This window comes from Lithobates pipiens, unplaced genomic scaffold, assembly GCF_037356315.1.
Source record: "Lithobates pipiens isolate NorthernLeopardFrog02 unplaced genomic scaffold, aLitPip1_a1.2 Scaffold_30, whole genome shotgun sequence".
Taxonomy (NCBI): Eukaryota; Metazoa; Chordata; class Amphibia; order Anura; family Ranidae; genus Lithobates; species Lithobates pipiens.
The window spans coordinates 62,868,592-62,893,640 of record NW_027507791.1 but is presented as its reverse complement, the minus strand read 5'-3'; the positions used below and the strand labels follow the sequence as shown (position 1 = coordinate 62,893,640).

The 25,049-nt window shown below is 43.5% G+C and overlaps 1 protein-coding gene across 2 annotated transcripts in view; it reads right to left on the bottom strand.

Moving 5' to 3' along the window:
• Positions 1-25,049, bottom strand: part of ESR2 (estrogen receptor 2) — a 189,946-nt gene that overhangs the window by 16,393 nt on the left and 148,504 nt on the right. The gene's annotated exons all lie outside the window — the stretch shown is intronic.

Genomic DNA, 25,049 nt, shown 5'->3' with positions numbered 1-25,049 from the left:
GTGGAGGAATGTTTTTAAGAATTGTTAGAGTTAAACCCTGTACACACGATCAGAATATCTGATGGGAAATGTTCGATGTCAGGCTGTTGGTGGAAAATCCAACCGTGTGTATGCTCAATCGGACAATTGTTGTCAGGCTTTCTGCCCGCAAATGTTGGCTAGCATGTCTTCAAATTTTCCGCCAACAGAAGTTTGTTGTCAGACTTTGCGATCGTGTGTACACAAGTCCATCAGACAAAAGTCCAAAGTACAAACACGCATGCTCGGAAGCAGAAGCGGCCGGTCTTGTAAACTAGCATTCGTAATGGAAAATTAACATTCGTGACGTGGCAAATTATGAAATCTCCAAATGCAGCGCACATTCTCTTCTTCTGTAATGGGATAATAATGAAGCTGCTTTGATTGTGATACTGATGGAGTTATTGCAAACAAATTTTTTTATTTTTTGCAAGTTACCACAACACCATTATCCCCTAGTTTATAAGATCAAAGATACAACTATGTTGGAGTCCCTTGGTAATTTTACATTGTATTTTTTAAAATGTAACTGGTTACTCCCAAACTGCCATTTGAATTAAAACACATAGCCAAGTATTATTCTACACAATTTTTTTATTGTGCAATAAAAAATAAAATAAAAAATTAGACATGCTATCTGCCAATAGAACTTAACCAAAATGTGCATTCTATGCATCCAGAAATATAGAAAATTTACCAAATGAAATCATTATTCAACCAAAAAAAATAAATAAAGTCAAAGCAATAACTCCAAGGCCAATAATAAATAACACATTATCTCCTGCGATTCCGCAACATGTCTGGTTGACGAACGGCCATTCAGAAAGTAACTGAAAAGCACGAAATGAAAAACGCTAAAAGAAAATCACAAATCAACACTCAAAATTAGCAGAAGGGGCCCAAAGGGTGGTGCTAAAGAGCTGAAAAACCACGTAGTACGTCACAACATTCGTAATTGTTGGGCAACATTTGTGTGACCCTGTGTATGCAATACAAGTTTGAGCCAACACCCTTCAGACAAAAATCCACGGTTTTGTTGGCGGAAAGTCCGATCGTGTGTGTGTACGAGGCATTAGGCTTTTTTTGTCCACTTCATTAATGACTGACCTGGAACAAGCATGCAGATTAGAAAAAAAGCAAGCGACGTCAGAATTCCTGCTCCTGCTCTGCTCTCTCTTGTTCAGTATGACAGCCAGGCAGCTCAAATCCAAAAGGGAAAGTCCACAGTAGCAGCCTTCATATTTCTCTCAGTACAGGTTTTCTTTAAATGTACATACCATAGTGATACAAACACACAACTTAGGGGCATTGATGGGAGGAAACCAGAAGCCCTTAATTGGAGTTATATGTAATAAACACACACGCAGTTACGTAGGGGGGCAGCAAAAATGTAATTCCTGAAGTCTAATCCAGGTATCGTCATCTCTTTGTGCTACCTTTACCTCCAATCACATTCAAATGTGCAAGGCAAGACTGAAGTGGAATTCCAGATTTTAATATACTTTAACCATTTCACCTCTGGAAGATTTACCCCCCTTCCTGACCTGCGATATGGCACTGCGTTACTTTAGCTGACAATTGCAACGGTGCGTCACTTTACCCAAATAAAATGTATGTCTCTTTTTCCCCATAAATAGAGCTTTCTTTTATTGTTATTTGATCATCTCAGTGGTTTTTTGCACTATAAACAAAAAACGAGGGACAATTTTGAAAAAACAATATTTTTTTACTTTCTGCTATAAAACATATTCAATAAACAAATGTATAAATTCAAAATTTCTTTATCAATTCAGGCCAATATTATTCTGCTGCAAGTTTTCGCCAAAAAAAAAAAATCCCAATAAGTGTATATTGATTGGTTTGCGCAAAAGTTATAGCGTCTACAAACTATGAGATATATTTATGGAATTTGTATTTATTTAATTTCTTTTACTAGTAGCAGCGACTTATAGAGGGATTGCAATATTGCAGTGGATACATTTAATGCCTAGCTGACACTTTTGCAGGGACCAGTGACATTATTACAGTTATCAGTGCTAAAAAATATGCACTGTCGCTGCACTAATGACACTGGCTGGGAAGGGGCTAACATCAGGGGCGATCAAAGGGTTAACTGTGCTTAGCTGATGATTCAGTGTAGTGGGGGAGGTATTTTTACTGGTGGAAGGCATGAATTGGTGTTCCTGCTTTACAGGAACACAGGATTCATGCCTTCTGTGCTGACAGAACAGCAACCCGCCTTGTTTACATAGGCAGACTGCTGTTCTGCCTGTGTACCAAACAATCAGCAGGTGTCGGCAGACATCAGGTCCACAGGTCCTGCTGTGTAAAATCATAGCAGCAGCGAGCTGCCGGCGGCGTGCACTCGTGCCCGATACCTCGGAAGTGCAGGATCACATATATATACATGATCCTGTGCAGCATGGCAGCCCTGTAGCAGTAAATGTGCTATGGGGTGGTCGGCAAGAGGTTAAATTGATAACTTGGGCCAAGGTGGTCAAAATTTTATATTTTTTTCATTAAAAATGTTGCTGCCATGTGCACTGTAATATACTGTAGTAACATTAGCTACATGCAGTAAATGATGCTGTCTTCTGGCAGCAGTAAAGGTAACTTCTGGTCTGATGCTGGAATTAAAGCGTTACTAAACCCACAACAGTAAAACCAGTCTGTATTTGCAGTAAAGCATGTTTGTTATACTCACTGTGGAACCAAAGGGGTTAATCCTCCGCATTGTGTAAAAAGGCTGTTTGATCCTGTATGCACAGATCCTCCCTTCCTTCCACTGTCCTCTAATATTTTACTGATAACACAAAGCCTATGTAGTCAGGCTGCACATGCTCAGTTTGGTGTTTATTGCTAATCAGGTTTTTTTTTTTTCTTGGGAGAGTGCAAGTGATCAGCACATGGCCAATCAGCACTGTCCAGACAGAGGGTCAGGGGTCTTGCAGTCTCATAGGACAGTCAGAAAACACCTCCTACAAGCTTTAACCAGTGCTGGGCTGGCCTTGTTAGAAGTCACAAGACTGCTATATACTGATGAGAAAAGGGATTTACATAGTTACATAGTTAGTAAGGTTAAACAAAGACACCAGTCCGTCCAGTTCAACCTGAGTGTGGGTGCATGTCTAAAATTGTCCCTATCCCTGTACATTGTGTCTCATTAAGATGCTCATCTATTATATTATTATTTTATTTAAGGTACCCATATAGAGCTGTCAATTTACGCACCTCTCCACACATACATCACACACTCACATTGGTCCCTACCCTCAATGAGCCCACAATCCAAGGTCCTCATCTCACATTCATATACTAGGGCCAGTTTCGGACAGAAGCTAATTAACCTACCAGCATGTCTTTGGATTTAGCAGTTTATATTTACTAAAATAATTGCATTTCCATTTTCTGTGTACTAGAATAGAGGTTTGGGAGTCGGGTCCCCAACCAAGACCCACCAAAGAAAGAGAGCACTATCTCGGTACAAATCAGGGTATTTTTGTATATATAAAGCATATACAAAAACACCCTTACTTGTACTGATAGTCCAAGTGCTCTCTTTCTTTGGTGGGTCTTGGTTGGGGACCAGACTCCCAAACCTCTATTCTATTTAGATCTGGATGATGGTACATTTTGTATCTGTTACTATTTAATTTATACCATTACGTGAGGCCACCCCCCACCCCCCATTGTTCTCATTTTCTGTGTACTGTGGGAGACCAGATATAGTGAATGCAGGGTGCTGGGTTTAGGGCTTTAAAAGGCCGGGCTGAGGGCTTCTTTGCCATTCAGGAGAAGTCTTGTATTTTTAACAATGAATACAAAGATGCCTCTGATTGGCTGAGGTGGAAATTGAGACATCATCCACCTGCCTCACCTTGGCCAATCAGTGGAAGCCTTGTATTCCATCTTGGCCCAGACAAATTATTTAAAGTGCACCAGAACTTGTAATTTGACTTTAAACTAGATTGATGGCTGCAAGCAACAAGGGTGTTTCAGCATCACCAGCAGATGTGTTTCAGGAGCAACAGGTTGTATATAATAAAAGGAGAAAGGTGGACTGGTGTAGTACAACAATGTCTGAGACCCAACCACTCTGCAAGCCTGCAATACTACCCGTATGCATCTCAAGATTCATTATTTAATTGGAATTATGTGTACCTTTAAATATTTCCAGTAATGCATGAGTGGCCACAAATATGTTATATTAAAATCAAAGCAGTAGCTAGTTTTAATCATAAAAAATGTTCTGCGATTCACCAATGTTCCCTCCTTAAAGAGATGCCTTAATAAATATTTACTAAATAACAGCTGCCAAATTGGTTTTGACCTGCTTGTTAACTGCGCCGTGAGCAAGAGGAATATTTTACATAATTCTCAGTCACAGGAGGGTTCACGTGAGGAAACCATTTACAAACAATCACAAAAAAAAGGGAAAAAATATATAATTTGCAAGTCATTCCAAGGAAATTGAAATATTTGGTGAAGAGCGGAGAGAGAGAGGTGGTACATTTAGGAGCAAATTAAAAAATAATGAGTCCACTTGTACAGACTCTCACTGTTTAAACCTGTTTGAAGATTTGTTGTCCTGACACAGCGCCCTGGGTGTCAGGCACAAAATGTATGTTTAAAGAGAATATGATTTCAGCTACAGGGCAATGGGGAAAAAAAAGCAAGTCTGAATTTGAAACCAAAACAACAGCAAGGCAACCATTGTCTGCTAAAAGGAAGAAAAAAAAAACAGCATAAAAGAAGTTCCAGAAGTCTTAAAGAAAAATATTCTGGTACATGATTCTAAAGCTGTTCTCAAACTTCATCAACAGTTCATGTTCTGTGGTTCTGAATGCCCAGGTGGTTTTACATGAGCCTGTGATGATAGAAATATGGGAGATGTTATTACCAACTTTGTTGTTAACAGGTGCCAGAGCCGTCATACTATACAGATCCTGGTGTCAATATCTTGTGAGCCACTGACCCATGACAAACATGTTAACCAAGGGTAGTCACCCTCAGCCCTCCAACTGTGGTGAAACTACAAGTCCCATGAGACATTGCAAGACCCTGACAAACATGGGCATGACTCCTAGAGGCAGAGGCATGATGGGATCTGTAATTTCACCACAGCTGGAGTGCCGAGGTTGCCTACCCCTGAATTTTGTAAACAGTAAAGACCAAAAAGTCTGAGATAAAAGTCAGCATGAAAAATTCCTGTTCTACTTGTTTGTTTCAGTTTAGTAACTTTTTAAATAAAGAAGACAAGATCAAAATGACAGGCCCAAAGCCTGCGCCTTTAAATGATTTAAAATGCTCTCCTGTCTAGTTTTGTAGTTAAACGCAGGCAACTGGGACCATGCTACCTGGTTCATGCCCCATGTCAGCGACCCACAGCATACCTGCACCAGTTCACAGTGCCTGTATTGTTCCAGTGCCATATTCTGGCAGAGCCAACCTTGGCAGCATGGTGCACGAAGCATGCCATCCCATCTCTCAGTAAGCACTGAGTCCTTTTTCATAGGTCACTTTCCCAATCACCAGCAGTTTAAGAGGCGGTGTCGCTTCTACTGACATCAATGTAAGGGGCAATTTTCCTATCACTCACTGCCAAAGTAAGAGTCAGTGTTCGTCCTAGTGATGCCATTTTAAGGAGCCAATTTACTTCTGCTGACTACCATTATAAGGTTATAAGGGACATTCTTAATCCCACTGTCTACCAATATAAAGGGATAGTCTTACTCCCACTGTCCACCAATGTAAGGGGCTGTGTTGATTCCACTGACTACCAATTCAATCGTGTGTGGACTCTGGCTGACTTTTTCTTCCCAAAAGTCCGGCGGACTTTGAAAGAAGACTTGACTCAAAATTGTCCACCGGACTCAGCTTTCGAGCGGACAATCCACTCATCTGTATGCTGGTCCGCTGGACTTCCCAAATGAATGGACTTGCCCACACACGGACTAAGGTCTGTTCATTTTGAATGTGACTTCAGGTACAATGGGACTAGAGAAGGAAGTCAATCTCACCGCCTACAGGTTTTAAAGCATCTTCTTCCAACTTCAGGAGTCTTCTTCAGACTTCTCATCGATTTCCGGTTCTTCTCGCCGGGCTCCTCTGCTATCTTCTGCTCTTTTGCTAGCTTTCATCGTCATCACCTTCTTCTTCTGTTTTACCGATGTTGACACAACGCATTCTCCCGCTATAATGCTGTGCACATGGTGAGCGGCGACTTATATAGGCATAAGAGCCAGGGTAATCGGGTGATGTCACATTATGCCCATAACGCCCATTATGACGTCACTGTCCCAGCATACCCCGGTAGTGTGTTTTTTTTATTGACACTTTTTCCCTCAGGTCTGGGGGTCCCCTTATTAAAGGGGCTCCCACATTCCAATAAGCCCCCCGCCCGCAGACCCCAACAACCAATGGCCAGGGTTGTCGGGAAGAGGCCATTGTCCTCATCAACATGGGGACAAGGTGCTTTGGGGTAGAGGGGCCTCAAGGTGCCCCCCTTCCCCAAAGCACCCACCCCCGTGTTGAGGGCATGCGGCCTGGTATGGTTCAGGAGGGGGGCACTCGCTCATCCCCACCCCCTTTCCTGACCAGCCAGGCTGCGTGCTCGGATAAGGGTCTGGTATGGACTTTGGGGGGACCCCCATGCCATTTTTTGGCATAGGGGTTACCCTTAAAACCCATACAACGGCGATGGAGGCGGCTAGATTGACTTGCTTCTCTAGTTCCGTCATACCTAAAGTCACGTTCAAAATGAACGGACTTTAGTCCGTGTGTGGGCAAGTCGTCGTTCATTTGGGAAGTCCGGCGGTCCTCTGCCAAAAGTCCGGCGGATTGTCCGCTGGACCTAGTACGCCGGGAAGTCCGTTCGTGTGTGGTCGTGTGTGTGCAAGTCCGCTCATTTGGAAAGTCTGGCAGACCTCCACTGCAAAGTCTTCCGCATAGTCCGATCGTGTGTACGGGGCAAAACACATAAAATAGGTGATTTATACAAGAAAACAATATAGTTTGGATGTCGGCTTATAGATTGCGGCGACAAAGAACAAACAAAACACCCAACGCCCATCATGGTTAGTAACCATTTCAACACTATGGTATACATATACATTGTGTAGACAATCTTGTTGTTACTTAATGACTAATTCCTTTTTTTTTTGTTATAGAACAAGTGTTCCAACATCAGAAGAACACAGTGTTTATTGGTCACCACATCCCGGTTTAGAGTCAAAGAAGAGAAAACCCCCTTGGGAAATGGGACTTTGGAAGTGACCAATACACCAAATAGTATCAAAAAAGTATATATTTATTGTGTAAATTTAAACATAATTAAAAATGGTCACAATGGACATAGAATTATAACAAAGTATGAAATAAGCAATTGATACATATACAGGCATTGATTACATCTCTGATGAACCCGACCTTTCTGGCTAGATGCCTTTCTTCAGGGGTTATTTATAAACAGAGCACAAATGTCTATTGAAAAAACATATAAATATAAAATTGAAAAGACATAGGTTGAAACAAAAACTACAGGCAAATATTGATTGAAATATCAAACACATACAAAAGAATCAATTGTTTGTGTGAAGAGTAAAAATGGAAAGACCTAGAGGCCCCCCCAGACAGAGAGACTGGAGGGATAGGTCTTGAGTGCTAGATAGACACCTCACAGGCAAAGGAGATATTTCAGTGGAGGTCCAAATGGTGATCACAAGCATGACATCAGAACTGGTATAATCTGGGTGGATAACAATAACACAGTGATAGTAGCTCAAATGTCTCCTAATTGTACAGATGGGTATGTATTCGTTTTTGTATAAAAGAATAAAGTATACACACTTAGAGAATAAAAGCTATATATAAATGCTATATATATTCTCCGAATGGACCCCTGTTCGGTTCTCACCAGAACTTCCGAAAGTTCGGACCCAAATAACAAACCCTATTAAAGTCAATGGGACCCGAACGTCAAAAATCACAAGTGCCCATTTTAAAGGCTTATATGCAAGTAATTGGGCATACAATGGTTATAGGGGCCTGGGTCCTGCCCTGGGGGACATGTATCAATAAAAAAAAAAAAGTTTGTGAAAAACTTCATTTTTAAATGAGCAGTGATTTTTTTATTTTGAAAGTGAAAGCCTAAAAATGAAAAATTCCTTACAATATAGTGCCTGGGGGTCCCCTTAGTCTACCTGTAAAGTGACAGATCTGTACCATGTCTATAATCTGCTGCAGCAATATCTGCATTTACAAAGCCCAAAAAAATGAAATTTTCCCTGCAAGCTGCCTTATTTTGCTTAGCAACAGCTGGGGAGCCAGTGTGTATGATGAGGCCACAATGTAGTGCACTGGGAACAAGATTGGAGTTTTTGGATACATTTTGGTGTCACTTTGACTTGTATAGAAGTAACAGGTGCATAAAAATTGGTCTTTGGGTATCGTGGTGCCTTCTCACCGTAACCCTATTGAGGTACTCTTGATGAAAGCAAGAATGGGCCTTGCTGTAAAAAATTGCAATGATATGCACCTGTCAAACAGGTGCAGAAAAACTACTCTTTGGATGTTGGGGGTGCCTTCCTACTATTACCCTATAGAGGTGCTCTTGATGAAGGCAAAAAATTGCAATGATATGCACCTGTCAAACAGGTGCTGAAAAATTGGTCTTTGGTTGTTAACTGTGCCCATGAAACCTATACCAAAAACATTCTTCCAGATGAAATTACTTAACACCCTCAAAGTTAGGCAGCCTCGAAGTCCTGCAGAGATTCCACATCCCAAAAAGACTTTAACAGTGACATCGGCATCAAGGGGTTCATAGCTGGTAATCCAGGACTGATCCATTTTTATAAAAGTTAAACGGGCCATGGAGTCTGTGGACAGACGTGTTCTATGATCAGCAAGGAAACCTCGTGCAGCATTGAATGTCCGTTCTGAAAGCATGCTGGATGCAGGGCAGCCCAACAACTTAATAGCATACTGGGCAAGTTCTATTCTCATGACCCAGTAAGTCAGTGGATCGTCAGCTGGAAAGCTCTCCATCTCTGTTTTGGCCCCAATGTAATCGTCCACCATGTGATGCAGACACTGCCGATGGGATGTGGAAGCTGAAATATCTCACTTAGGCAGATGCCTTCTCCAACATTTCTCTCTTGACCAACAGAAGACTCAAAACTGGAGTCAGGAAAAACGTTCAATAAAATCCTCTTTAACGTGTCCTCAAGACATTTTATCTTCTGCACTCTCTGTGGGGACGGGATTAGTTCTGAGACCTTCCGCTTAAAACAGTGGTTAAGGAGGGTTGCCAACCCATAATCATCCTTCTCATTTCGCAGGCTTTGAAGCATGAGGTTGCCCATGCGCCCCAAATTTGCAGAGGCTTGAGAAGCAGACTCCTTGGGGTCAGCATCTGGAACTTCCTCCTCCCAGCCACGTACTACTCCCAAGGGTCCTGGGGTTGTAAAGCCATCGCTTACATCGCTCCCCTCTCTCTTCCTGTGTGCTCTGTGACATAGGAATGATGGTGTCTGGATAAAGTGGGCCTTGAGAGGAAAGGAAGTCCTCCTCTTCCTCCTGCTGCTCTGCCTCCAGTGCCCTGCCCATAATACCATGCAGAGTCTGCTCCAGCAGGAACACAACAGGGATTGTGTCACTGATGCATCCACTGTCACAGCTCACCATCCTTGTGGCCTCCTCAAATGTTGACAATACAGTGCATGCATCCTTAATGATCAGCCTTCGGCGTGGGGAAAAAATGCAGAGGCGGCCTGAGCTTGTCGTCATGCCGTATTTGCACAGGTACTCGTTGACAGCCCTCTGCTGCAGCATTGACAAAGTCAAGTTCCACCTGGTGGGCATGTCACAAATCAGGCGGTTTATAGGTAGATGGATTTCCCGCTGAATTTCAGCCAACCGAGCACTGGCTGTGTATGACCGCCTGAAATGGCTACAGACTAGAATGGCCAGATTTAGCACATCTTGCAACCCTGGGTACGTATTTAGGAAACGCTGCCCCACCAAATTAAGGACATGTGCCAGGCACGGCACATGTGTCAACTTTCCGGACAGGAGGTTTGAGCCATTATCGCACACCACCATTCCTAGCTCCAGCTAACGTAGTGTGAACCACCTCTGGGCTTCAGAGCTGTAAGAATCTCTATTCCAGTGTGGTTCCTGTCCCCTAAACACACCAGCTGAAGCACTGCATGGCACCTTTGAACCTGACTCTGAGAAAAGCCCTTTGATCGCTTAGGGAGTGCCTGATGTTCATAGAACAATTCTGCAGAGGAGGGCATGGAGGTGGCGAAGGAGGAGGGGGTAGAGCTCACAGGTCTGGCATCATCACCACCAGCTGTATGGAGATGTGGGCGCACAACAAGCTGCAGCACCGAGCCCTGTCCAGCATCCTTTTGAGTCGAGTTGCAAGCACCCAGTGTGCTGTGAACTAAATATTTCATCCCTGCCCATGCTTGCTGAACCATGTGTCAGCAGTAAGGTGGATTTTACGGCTGACTTTCCCAACTATGCCAGAACATTCCCTTCCACGTGATGGTAGAGAGATGGAACGGCCTTACGTGAAAGGATTGTAGCGACTGGGAGCCTGCGATTGTGGTACAGCACATTGTGCGAATTCACGGAAGGGGGCAGAATTCACGAGGGTGAAAGGAAGAATTTGCCAGCTACAGTCTAAACTGGTAGTAACGCACACAAAACTATATGGCGTTAAACTGGCAGTAACGGACACAGAACTGTATGGTGTTAAACTGTCAGAAAGGCACACAGAAGTAAATGGCATTAAACTGGCAGTAACGCACAAAACTATATGGTGTTAAACTGGCAGTAAGGCACACAAAACTATATGGCGTTAAACTGGCATTAACGCACACAGAAGTAAATGGCGTTAAACTGGCAGCAACACAATCAAATAGATGGTGTTCAACTGTCACTACACTGACGCTATCTGAACTGTACCTACTCTAGCTATACACTAATGTAAAGATTACTGACACGGCCGCACTACACTACACTGAAACTGTCTGAGCTGTCCCTACTCTACACTAATGTATGTATGAATAACACGGTCTCACTACACTACAGTGAAACTATCATAGCTGTTCCTACTACACTGACAATTGAAGCAAAATAGCACAGTATAGCACTCTAACTAATAGTACTGAACAGAGCCCTGTCCTATCTCTCTCCTTGCCGACATCACACTGAAAATGGCTGCCATTGAAAGAATACTTTTATACTGTGGGGTGGGAATGAGCCATGATTGGATAAAGTCATGATGACAGTGTCCAATCATGACTCTGATAGTGCTCTGTGCCCTGATTGGCTGAAGCTTTTACTGCTTTAACCAATCAGGGCTTTAAATGCACTGTTCAGTGCCACAATGCATTGTGGTCGGTTCCAGGGGCCAAACAAATGGTCGAATGACCCGTTAGCTCGGCTGTTTGTCAAATGTCCAAACAGCGAAACGTACAGCCCGAGTAATCACCATTTGGACCTTTTCTGAAATATCTCCTTTGCCTGTGAGGTGTCTAGTACTCAAGACCTATCCGTCCAGTCTCTGTTCTTTTTTTGGGGGGCCCCTCTAGGTCTCTCCATTTTTACTCTTCACACAAACAATTGATACCTTTGGTATGTGTATGATATTTACATCAATATTTGCTCACGGTTTTTGTTTCAACCTGTGTTTACTGTCTTTTAAGTATATATTTTTTTTTCAGTAGACATTTGTGCTCTGTTTATAAATAACCCCTGAAGAAAGGCATCTAGCCAGAAACGTCGGGTTCATCAGAGATGTAATATGCATTTAAATGTATCAATTGCTTATTTCATATGTTGTCATAATTCTATTGTCCATTGTGACAATTTTTATTTAGGTTTAAACTTACACAATAAATATATACTTTTTGATACAATTTGGTGTATTGGTCACTTCCAAAGTCTCATTTCCCAAGGGGGTTTTCTCTTCTTTTTATTGTTATAGACCAATGTATCTTGATAACCATACTTACCCCTGAGGAAGATTATAGACACAACATTTTTGAAACGCGTTGATTTGTTTGTTCTCTGTCACCACAATTTATCAGCTGACATCAAAACTATATGGGTTTCTTGTATAATTCACCTATTTTACATGTTATATGACTACATTATGTTTATTTTATTATACAGTGTTTCAATCAATACAAATAATGTATAGACTGATTTTACATATTTGAATTATTTCTTCCCGTTAAAATCCCACTATAGAGGGTTTGTGTTTTTCAATGCAAAAGACTATGTTACTCCCACTGACTACCAATCGTAAAGAACAATTTTCCATCAATGTAAGGGTCAGTGTTCCATTGACTGACACCACTGTAAGAGACAGTCTTACTTCTACTAACTACCAATACAAGGCGCAGTCTCATTCCCCCTAACCACCAACGTAAGGGACAGTGTTACTCCTACTGTCTCCTTTGCTACTCCTGATCCTCTATGTAAGGACTGACACCATTGTAGGAGACAGTCTTACTTCCACTGACTACCAATATAAGGGACAGTGTGCTCCATTCACAGAATAAACTCACATGAGATATTTAGGTGTCAGGACACATTTTGCCTAAATATTGCATGCGATCTTGAAACTGTCAATTCACTAGACCATTCTGCAATATTTACAGAGAAACTCTGTAAACTCTCGCATAAAAAGGCGTTAAAATCCATTTACAGAAATAAATAATTAAATGCAAGCAGAAATTAAGTAGTGGTCTAGGCATGAGGTATTTGTGGAATGTGTACTGGTTGTTAAGGAGCAGACAGCTGCCTGCTCCTTAACAACCAGTAAACAACATGGTTGTTAAGGAGTGGGTGGCCGCTGCGTTCTTAACAACCAATGAATCATCAGCTGTCAGCAGAGTTCCCCAATGACAGCAGAATGTAAAAAAAAATAAAAAATTACTGGAAATTAGAAAATGTGAACCCCCCCCCCCTTCCAAAATCCACACCAGACCCTTATCAAAGCATGCAGTCTGGCAGATCAGGAAAGGGAGGGGACAAGCAAGTGCCCCCCCTCCTGAACCATACCAGTTCACATGCACTCAACATGGAGGAGTTGACTTGGGACAGGGGAGCTCCCACCCAAAGCACCCTGTCTCCATGTTGATCTGAACAAGGGCCTCTTCCCTATAACCCTGGCCGGTGGTTTTGACAGTCTACAGGTGGGGGGCTTATCGGAATATGGAAGCCCCCTTTAACAAGGGGGCCCCTAGATCCCTCCCCCTATGTGAATGAGTAGGGGTACATAGTACTCCTACTCATTCACCAAAAAAAGTGTAGTGTAACAAAATACATTAGATTAGTCCTTGTCCAAATAAAAATAAAAAAGTCCCCTGTTGTAGATGCATCAATCATGACTCATGCCTCAACCAATGACCCCAAAAAAAAAAAGGTCCGCTTGCGCTAAAGGCTCCCGTCATCTGCCAGCTACACCATCTGATAGTTCTTAACCACTTGCCACCCACCATATAGAAAAATGACGGCGGCAAAGTGGTTGTGATATCCTGATTGGACGTCATATGGCCCCCGGTGGCGCTCATTGCGAGAATCATTGTTGCGGAGTGTCAGTCTGACATACTGCAATTCTGATCTAGGTAAAGAGTCTCTGACAGAGATATGTCAGAGATGTATCCAATCACGGCTGATCACGGTGTAAAAAGGAAGAGCCATTGATCGGCTTTTCCTCACTCGTATCTGACAGACGCGAGTAGAGGAGAGCCGATCAGATGCTCTCCTGACAGGGGATCTGTTCTTATTGTTTATAAACGCAGCCCCCCCCCCCCTCGGATGCCTGCCCAGGACCACCAGGGATGGTCACCACACTAGACCACCATGTATGCCACCCTAGGCTACCAGGGAAATGCCAATCAGTTCCCAGGCAGCTGCCAATCCGTGGCAATGAAAAATGCCATCCAGTGCCACCAGTGATGCCTATCAGTGAAATCTATCAGTGCCCATCAATGCCCATCAGTGCTGCCTTTCAGTGCCCATCAGTGCCGCCTATCAGTGCTGTTTATCAGTGCCACCCATAAGTACCTATCAGTGCAGCCTTTCAGTGCCCATCAGTGTTGCATATCAGTGCCCACCAGTGCCACCTATCAATTCCCATCAGTGCCGCATATTAGTACCACCTATCAGTGCCGCCTATCAGTGCCCATCATCAGTGCCACCTTATCAATGGTCATCAGTGAAGGAAAAAACACACTTATTTACAAAATTTTATAACAAAAACAGAGATTTTTTTTATTTGTTTAGCAAAATATAAAAACCGCGTAGGGGAACAAATATGACCAAAAGAAAGCTCTATTTGTGAGAACAAAATGATATAAATTTAGTTTGGGTACAGTGTAGCATGACCGCACAATTGTCATTTAAAAAGTGACAGCGCTGAAAATTGGCCTGGGCAGGAAGGTGCGAAAGTGACCTGTATTGAAGTGATTAAATAACAAAGGGTCAGGTCCGCCCAGTGACATCACTGGGTGACCCCGCCCCCCTTGTGACATCATTGACCCAGCATGCTCCTGTCTAATGATGTCATAAGAGGGCAAGGTCACCCGGTGATATCACCAGGTGACCCTGCACCTTAGCTATTTAAGAAAAATGACATAATTACCTTGACACAAGTGCGTTTAGTTCAACTCATAGAAAAAAAAAAAAACACACACAAATAGAAAGCCTTCATATTCACAATCCTATACCCACAGTTGATCCAGACAACATAGGATAGTACACTATCTTGCGTTGTGGTGCTCCATATTAAAAGAAATGGGGCATGTCTGATTTTTGTTGGCCTAGCATTGTACATGATGACATATGAAAGCCTGCGACCAGTGGAGTAGCAAAGTGGATGCCACTTCAGGGGACCGGTTGCACAGCATGCTGAAAACCTGCTGTCTGAAGTGAAATTCTAAAGCAACACATGATAATGCGCAGGATATCGCAACTCATATACAGTATGTTACTGGGCTCCTATGTTTAAGGTCTATGGGTCCTTTACCTTGCCATTATTGGCAGGGTTACCCAAAAATAAATTGGCAATTGTGCAATAAATGTACACATGATGATAACAGTGTTATGAGACAGTACTCAAATGCCGGACAAACTATACTTTTTTTTTTTTTGCATTTATTATGGTCTCACATAGTGAGGAGAAAATGAACTGTTAGTGCCAAGATGTGATTTGTACTCTGGGTAAGAAGCGAAGGACGTGTGAGAGTTTCTGAGAGACATTAGGGCCCATTTCTTTGAAACTGTCTCACGTTATAAGGCTTCACACCTTTAATAATTGTATTATGAGCTAGAAAATGTCTCTCTGCTGTGAAAATGGACAGGGCTTAATGCACGTTTGGAGGATTGTGTTACGATATGTACTTTTCTACTTGCTCACATTAAAGTGGTTGTAGTCCTCTTGCATGAAAAATGAACAAAGGGTTTCCCTCTATAATGTATACGTGCCTCAATCCAAAGCACCAAGTGTGATTTCTGTCTGCAGTCGCGTTCCTCTGCTATCTGCACGAGTCAATTCAGACAGGCTTTGCTGACTTTGCGTAATTGATGGGGACGAGGAAAGGGGCCTCCGGCACAAAGCCTGTGATTAACAACCTCAGGTGTGCATGTTTCCTTATGAGATTGTGTAGAAGGGGTGTGTCTATTCCCTCCACTCAGGTCTCAGATTACACTCAACTCTCCTCTCTGAGCTGTGCAGTGTATAACATCAGATCCCTGCCCCCTGCCTCTGGAAGATCAGAAAATCTGTAATATCTGGACTTTAAACAGATATAGATAATATTGTCATTAGGCATAAACAAGAAATGAATGTCGGCTCTAAGAATATTACATACAGTGCCTTGAAAAAGTATTTATATCCCTTGAAATTTTCTACATTTTTTCGTGTTACAACCAAAAATGTAAATGCATTTTATTGAGATTTTTTCTGATAGGCCAACACAAAGTGGTACATAATTGTGAAGTGGAAGGAAAATGATAAATAGTTTTCAAATGTTTTTACAAATAAATATGTGAAAAGTGTGGCGTGCATTTGTATTCAGTCAAAACTTTGCAGAACCACCTTTCTCTGCAATTACAGCTGCGAGTCTTTTTGGGGAGGTCTCTACCAGCTCTGAACTCTGAAAGAGAGACATTTTTACACATTCTTCTTTGCAAATTAGCTCAAGCTCTGTCAGATTGGATGGAGAGTTTCTGTGAACAGCAATTTCCAAGTCTTGCCACGGAGTCTCAGTTGGATTGAGGTCTGGACTTTGACTGGGCCATTCTAACACATAAATATGCATTGATCTTTTCATTCCATTGTAGCTCTGGCTGTATGTTTAGGGTCGTTGTCCTGCTGGAAGGTGAACTTCTGCCCCAGTCTCAAATCTTTTGCAGACTCGAACAGTTTTCTTCTAAGATTGCCCTGTATTTGGCTCCATCCATCTTCCCATCAACTCCGATCAACTTCCCTGTCCCTGCTGAAGAAAAGCATCCCCACAACATGATGCTGCCACCACCATGTTTCATTCTAGGGATAGTTTGTTCAGGGTGATGTGCAGTGTTAGTTTTCCGCCACACATAGCGTTTTCAGGCCAAAAAAATCCATTTTGATCTCATTTGACCAGAGCACCTTCTTCCTCATGTTTGTAGTGTCCCCCACATTGCTTCTCGCAAACTTCAAGTGGGACTTCCTATGGCTTTCTTTCAACAATGGCTTTCTTCTTGCCACTCTTCCATAAAGGCCAGATTTGTGGTGCTCACGACTAATAGTTGTCCTGTGGACAGATTCTCCCACCTGAGCTGTGGATCTCTGTAGCTCCTCCAGAGTTACCATGGGCCTCTTGGCTGCTTAATGCTGATTAATGCTCTCCTTGCTTGGCCTGTCAGTTTAGGTAGACAGCCAGGTCTTAGTAGGTTTGCAGTTGTTTCATACTCTTTTCATTTTAGGATGATGGATTGAACAATCCTCCGTGAGCTGTTCAAAGCTTGGGATATTTTTTATAACCTAACCTTGCTTTAAAATTCTCCACAACTTTATCCCTGACCTGTCTGTTGTGTTCCTTGGCCTTCATGATGCTGTTTGTTCACTAAGGTTCTCTAACAAACCTCTGAGGGCTTCATAGAACAGCTGTATTTTTATTGAGATTAAATTACACACGGATGGACTCTATTTACTATTTAGATGATTTCTGAAGGCAATTGGTTCCACTAGATTTTAGTTAGGGGTATCAGAGTAAAGGGGGCTGAATATAAATGCGTGCCACACTTTTCAGATATTTATTTGTATAAAAAATGTTGAAAACCATATATCATTTTCCTTCCACTTCACAATTATGTGCCACTTTGTGTTGATCTATCATATAAAATCCCAATAAAATCTATTTATGGTCCAGAGCCCTCTGACCGATACGGATAAGGATGACAAACAAGGTTAACATAAACTCGCTTACTTGAAATGGACCTGAAAGTGTGCCCTGGTCTAACGTACGGTATACCAAAATAAGGGGGCAAAACATTCAGGTAGGGGTTGCATTTTATTGTTTCAAGTTTGTTACTGGGTGAGCTTGACAAAGGCCTGGGCCATCTCTACTTGCGGATTGGGTATGTAACGGGCGAAACAGGTGGACTTCCATCTACCCAACTTCTTGATAACATGGTCCGGGACCCCTTGGCGGGAGGCTGTCGAAGCTGCTCCGATACGAAATGAATGTCCAGAGTAGTGAGTAGGATTTAGGTGAAGGATGCCCAGGAGTATCCTGACATGTTCCATAAACCGGGCAGCGTTCAGAGGTTTAGTGTGAAATGGCAGAAGCGGGCCAGTTCCTGGTTGATCGGCCAGAAGGGTTATATACCCCACCGGGCTCCTCCCATAATTCCAGGCCACCATACTGGCCTTTCTATATATGTTTTTGTTTGTAATGTGACAAAATGTGGACACTTTCAAGGGGTGTGAATACTTTTTCGAGGCATTGTAAGCATTATGGGCTTCTCCTAAGCAGATGTCACAATATTAGCCGGTAAGACAATTTGAATAAGTATGTAAATGGTAAGGTTTTTCCCCCACTGAGTTTCAAATGGTAAAGCTGTGGGTTCAATCCTGAAAAAAGGGAATGGCATTGAATGAAAGAGAAAGGAAGGAAAAGGAAAGGGTAGGCTTACAGAGAACAAGTAAGGAGCAGAAGGTGGGGAAAAGCCAGGTAGGGTTTAAGGGGTAAGGAGGAAGGGAGTGTATAGACAAGGAAAGAGGGGAAAGGGAACCACAGAGGCTGCTGGGATTATTGCATGGAAAGGAAGAATATTGGCCCTCAAATTTCAAATTTGTAGGGGGCATGAAGTTTGATAAGATAGGGGGTTATAGTTATGCAATGTTTTCCAGATTGAAATGAAGCAACAGCTGTGAGAGGACTGTAGGCTGTCGATTGGCTAAGACGGCACCACCCAGCTTGGCAAAGTTAAGGAATGGGGCAGAATTTAAAAATGCAGTCGCTGTTTGGGTATTCTGACAGCCAAAGGAGCAGTAGCTGTATGAAAACAATAGCCCGCAAGGTAGATGCCCACGTGGATGGGGAAATCTATTTCTCTCATTCAGACAGCAGGATTGAAAAAGAGAAATGTTAACATGCATGGCTAGGCTTAGACCAGGAGTCTAAACTGTCAAAACAAGGGCCATTTTACTGTCCTGCAAACTTTAGTGGGGGCTGGACTGTAGCCAGTGGGAGTAGAAAATGCCATAGGCTTGGGGGTGAGTGGGAGTAAAAAAAAAAGACATAATTGGTGTCAGTGGGAGAATGAGTTCCACATCAATGGTGTCAGTGGGGGGAATAGTGCCCCATTGTTGGCATCAGTGGGAGGAATAGTGCTCTGACTTTGGTGTCAGTGGATGGAATAGTGCCCCAAGGGCCGGATAAAGGCAAGCAAAGGGCCACATCCAGCCCAAAGGCTGCAGTTTGAAGACCCCAGCTTAGACTACAGCTGCTATTTACAGTTTATTTGCTTTGAGCTCCCCCTGAGGGTTGCAGATTGCAAAAATGAATAAAAAGAGAGGGAGTGAGGGTGTAGAAGAAAGTACCGTATATACTTGAGTATATTCTGAGTTTTTCAGCCCATTTTTTAGGCTGAAAAACCCTGCCTCGGCTTATACTCACTTGAATGTCCGAAATGGAGGGGAAAAAGGGTCAGGGCCGTGCCGCTGGTTGACGCTCATGAATCGGCCCGGTGCCCCTGTGAGTTTCCCCTCCCTCCCATACTGTGTCAGTGTGTGCAGCCGCATAATGATGTCCCGCCTCCTAGAGTGCCTCTTGTGATTGACGGCACAGTGATCCAATGCTAGGAATCATTGTGCCTTGTGTCATAGGACATCGTTACCGTGGCTGCACGGCAATTCCGATCTAACACCGGTGATCCAGCGGGACATCTAATTACCAGAAACATGTAGGCTGTATACAATGGGCACTTTCACGCTGTATTCTTTTAATGGGCACTGGCAGGCTGTATTCTTTAATGGGCAATGGCAGGCTGCATTTTTTTCAATGGGCACTGGCAGGCTGTATTTGATGGGCACTGGCAGGCTGTATTTTTTTAATGGGAACTGGCAGGCTGTGTTTTTTTAATGGCCACTGGTAAGCTGTATTTTTTTAATGGCCACTGGTAAGCTGTATTTTTTTTAATGGGCACTGGCAGGTTGCATTTTTTTTAATGGGCACTGGCAGGCTGTATTTTTTTAATGGGCACTGATAGGCTGTACATGATGGACACTGGCAGGCTGCATTTCTTGGGCACTGATGGGAAGTATATAATGGGCACTGGCAGGCTGTATTTGATGGGCACTGGCAAGCTCTATTTTTTTTAATGAGCACTGGCAGGTTGTATTTTTTTATTGGGCACTGGCAGGCTATATTTGATGGGCACTTGCAGGCTGCATTTCATGGACACTGATGGGCTGTATATGATGGGCACTGGCAGGCTGCATTTCATGGGCACGGATAGGCTGTATATGATGGGCACAGACAGGCTGCATTTCATGCGCACTGATGGGCTATATATGATGGGCACTGGCAGGCTGAATTTCATGGGTACGGATAGGCTGTATATGATGGGCACTGACAGGTTGTATTTCATGGGCACTGATAGGCTGTATATGATGGCCACTGGCAGGCTGCATTTGATGGGCACTGGTAGAATGTATATTATGATCCCTAACAGAAGCTGCTCTATGCAAACAGTCATGTCATCACATTCTGCAATATGATCAGGCTGCGTTAGGTCTCAAACTATACAAGTCTTTTTTTTTTTTTTTTATCCTGTTAGAAAGGGATCCCAATACTTCTAATCCTGGACCAAAATAAAAACGCAGGTCATACGAAGCTGGCTTCAATCTTAAGGTTTTGTCAAGAGCAGAAGAAGGCAATAACAGTATTGCAAGTAGGAAATTTTGTGTTGATGAAAAAACAAGTGAGGAAGTGGCGGAAAATGAAAGCTGACTTGAAAAGATTCCAAAAAAAAGCTTGACATGGTTTAATGACTTCATATGGGGCTCTAAAGACTGAATTGCATAAATGGGTTATGGAGTGTCGTCAAAATGGTTACTGCTCAACACGCATGGGAATTCGCTTACGTGTCCTTCAAATGGCTAAACATGACAAATTAAAAGCACCAGGCATTGAAAAATTTGTTGAGTCAGCAGGATGGTGTACCCGCTTCATGAATAGGTTTGCCCTATGTTTGCGGCAAAGAACAAAGATTTCACAGAAGACCTTTGATCTTCCAAGCAACAGAACTATGGCAAGTTTGGGAGACAAAAAGGAAAATTTATATCAAATACTTACCGTAATTTTCCTTTCCTGATGGGCTCCATGGCAGCATACGTGTGGGTTAGCCCCGCCTCCATAATTACCTAATAGGACCTCTACTCCCATAAATCTTTGCTCCAAGCTGCTATCCGTGTTCCGTAACTAGCCTACTCCAACATTTGGGAGGGAACTCCTGCTGCCATGGAGCCCATCAGGAAAGGAAAATTACGGTAAGTATTTGATATAAATTTTCCTTTTTCCTGACAGGCTCCATGGCAGCATACGTGTGGGAAATAACTCGCCAAACACACCCGGGTGGGCTAAAAATGTTGAGCAAAGAAACTAGAATTTTATTTTTCATTGTCCACTGACAATACTTGTAAACCAAAATTAACAGAAGAGAGCGCAGCTGGCTCTACACAATAATGGGAAACAAAGGTATTAATTGAAGACCAGGAAGCTGCTCTGCAGATCACTTCTGGTGCGACATGTCGAACTGCTGCCCAAGAGGTCGACATGCCCCGAGTTGAATGAGCCGTCACTGCCTCAGGAGGAACCATGCCCTTTGCCTTGTATGCCCTTTGAATCGTTTGGACCACCCAAGATGAGATTGATCTAACTGATGCTCGCATCCCTTTATTTTTTCCATGAAGAAGGACAAAAAGAAAGTCTGTTCGTCTGAACAAGGCTGTAGCGTCTAGATATTGTTTCAAGGTGCGACCAACATCCAGGGGATGAATCTCTTGGTTGTCTGACATTCTAAACGTAGGTAGCACGATCTCCTGATTTTCGTGAAATACTGATGTGACTTTTGGATTTGACCCAAGCATAGGGATCAGGACCACTCTGTCCGGAAAGAAAGTTAGAAATGGTTCAACTGACCCAAGATTCCTAATTTCCGACACTCTTTTGGCTGAAGTTATTGCCACCAAAAACACCGTCTTGATAGTGAGATCTCCTAAAGACAGGGGAACGTCCAAACTTTTCCCAAGATCAGAAAGAAAGTCCAGTACTAATGGAAGGTCCCATTTGGGAAACCTGGGCCTTCTTTGTGGCCTAAGCCTGATGGCTCCTTTAAAGAATTGTTGTATTAATGTATGATTCGCCCACGAAACTCCTGTAAAGGCTGAAATGGCTGAAACTTGTACTCTAAGAGAACTAACTGCCAGAGACAAGTCTAACCCTGACTGAAGGAAAGACAAGATATCTTGAACTGCCGGAGAATTATATGAATTTGACCTAGAAGACATGTGGCCCATAAATCTGGCCCATATACGCTCATACACTTTATTGGTACTCTTCCGTCTGGCACTAAGAAGGGTTGGAATCGCTTCTTCTGGGCAACCTAGAGCTTCTAGCCTTCCCCTCTCAAGAACCATGCCCTGAGGTGTAGACAGGATGGGCACGGGTGTAACAGTGTGCCTTGAGACAGTAGATCTGGCCTGAGAGGCAGGGGAACTGGGTCCTGATAGCTGAGGAGCAACAGCAGAGGAAACCAAGGCCTGTTGGGCCAGAATGGTATTATCGCAATGATTTCCACCTTCTCCCCTCTGAGCCTGCGAAGGAACTGTAGGATTACAGGAACTGGAGGGAAGGCGTAGGCTCTCTGGAACTTCCAACAATCCGTGAGAGCATCTATCCCGAACGCCTGAGGATCCCTGAACCTCGAGTAGTATCTGTGCATCTTGCGATTGTACGGCGAAGCGAACAGATCGACCTCTGGAGATACTCCCAGAGTCAGAAGCCACTCGAAGACATCCCTGTGAAGGGACCACTCGTTGTTGTCTATTTTGACCCTTGACAGATAATCTGCTTGAACATTCTGGACCCCTGGGATGTATACAGCAGAAATGTTGACCACATTCTTCTGAGCCCAGTTCATTATCGGTTCTACTTCTCGTAGTAGAGACCCACTGCGAGTCCCTCCTTGTTTCTTTATATAGGCCACCGCAGTTGTGTTGTCCAGTCTTAACATTACTGATGACCCTGCCACCAGATGGCGAAATGCTATGAGTGCTTGAAAGGCTGCTCTCAACTCCAGGATGTTGGAGACTACATACAGCGACGGGAACGACCACCTTCCTTGAGCTACTTCCGTAAGGCAATGAGCGCCCCAACCTTTGTTGCTGGCATCTGAGGTTATTATTACCCAGGAAATGGGGACTATCGAATGATGGTTGCGTAGATTCTTCCCTTGAAGCCACCAGAGGAGAGACATCCTCATCGCTGGTGTAAGGAGTATGCGCTGTGTTTGATTGGACGAGTCCCACTGTTGCAGAAACCCTTTCTGGAAGGGACGAGTGTGCCACTGGGCCCACTTCACCATAGGGATGGTGGACGTCATTGTGCCGATCACTTTCAAGCATTGTAGAGCCGAAAGATGAGATGATTCCCAAGCCTTGTGAATCCTGTCCCGGATAACACAGATTTTTTCCTCTGGCAGAGAGATAGTGCCTTTTAATGTGTCGAACTGAGCCCCTAGAAACACGATCACTTGAGTTGGAACCAGATGGCTCTTCTCTAGGTTCAGGAGCCAACCAAACGTCTGTAGAGTGGAGATGACTAAACTCTTGTGTTCCAGAATTTGATCTCTGTCTTGAGATAATAGGAGCAAATCGTCCAGATAATGATGGAGACGAACTCCTTTGACTCGTAAAAGAGCTACTATCGCTAGGAGGACCTTGGAGAAGACCCGAGGAGATGTTGTCAACCCGAATGGGAGACAGGTAAACTGGAGGTGTTGATCGCCAACTGCGAAACGGAGAAATTGCTGGAAATCCCTTGCTACTGGCACGTGAAAGTATGCGTCCTTCAGATCGATTGAGATTAACCAATCCCCTAGCTGCACCGACTGTTGGATTGTAAGAAGAGACTCCATTTTGAACTTTTCCTTGCGAATGAAGGAATTGAGGAAGGTCAAATCTATCACTGGCCTCCATGCGCCATTTCTTTTCTGAACCATAAATAGAGGAGAATACATGCCTTCGCCACGTTCGTCTTCTGGCACTGGCACGGCTGCGCCTTGATCCAGCAAACAACTTACGTAGGTCAATAGGACCTGTTTCTTTTCCTCCGAGCCTGGAATCGTTGTGGGAATGAACCTTAATCTCGGAGTGTTGATGAAAGTCCACTTGTGACCCGAGGAAACCGTCTTGACGGTCCAATAATCTTGAATTGAGGCCGCCCAAACATGTCGGTAGTGAAGAAGGCGAGCCCCCACCTGACATGATTGAGCGGGCCCAATTTCAAAAAGATTTGGTAGAATCTTGATTACCTGCGGAAGCCCCCTTTGAGGTTTTCTTAAGGGAGGATTGTCTGGACCTCCAAGATCTAGAGAACTCCCTGCCGGGTCTATAACTGCGCGCTTCTCTAGCGCGATCCGAGGTCTGCCTTCTTGGAAAGATACGTTTTTGGTTTTGAAGACGTCTGTCTTGAGGGAGGAACCCAGACCTCCCACCTGTGGCCCGGGATATGGCGCTATCTAGTTTATTACCAAACAAGGAGGTTCCCTCAAATGGTATACGACACCATGCCTGCTTAGATGTTGGATCCGCCAACCAGGGACGGAGCCACAAAGCACGGCGTGCCGAGACTGCTGCCAACATAGCCCGAGACAGAAGGCGGGTAATGTCAATAGATGCCTCCCCCAAAAAGGCTGATGCCATTCTGATCTCCTGAATGGGAGAGTCTTTAGCCGTATTCACCGAGATACCTCTCAAGAACTCTTCAACATTGTCGGCCCATGTTTCAATAGCCTTTGAGACTGCGGCTAAAGCCAAAGTTGGTTTACAAGCCATCCCTGAAGTTAGATATATTCTTTTCAGATCTGAGTCAATTCTTCTCTCTAACGGATCTTTGAAAGATACCGTGTCCTCCAAAGGGAGAGTCACGTATTTTACTAAACGCATAAGTGCTGCGTCTACCAGAGGAGCTGATTCAAGGTGCTTCACATCATCCTCCTTAAAGGGGTACAATTTAGACACCTTTGATTGCATGGAGCTCTTCCTATCAATCTTGCTCCACTCTTCAGTAATGATTTCTCCCAATTCAGATAGGAAAGGAAAATGTTGCCGTTCCTTTTTGAGTTGTTTGAAAAACTTTCTTTGTTTGGGGAGGGGAGAAGTAGTGGGTTCTTCCCATTTTAAAGCTTCTTTCACTGCCTTGACAAGAGCAGGTACTAAAGCATAATCAAATCCT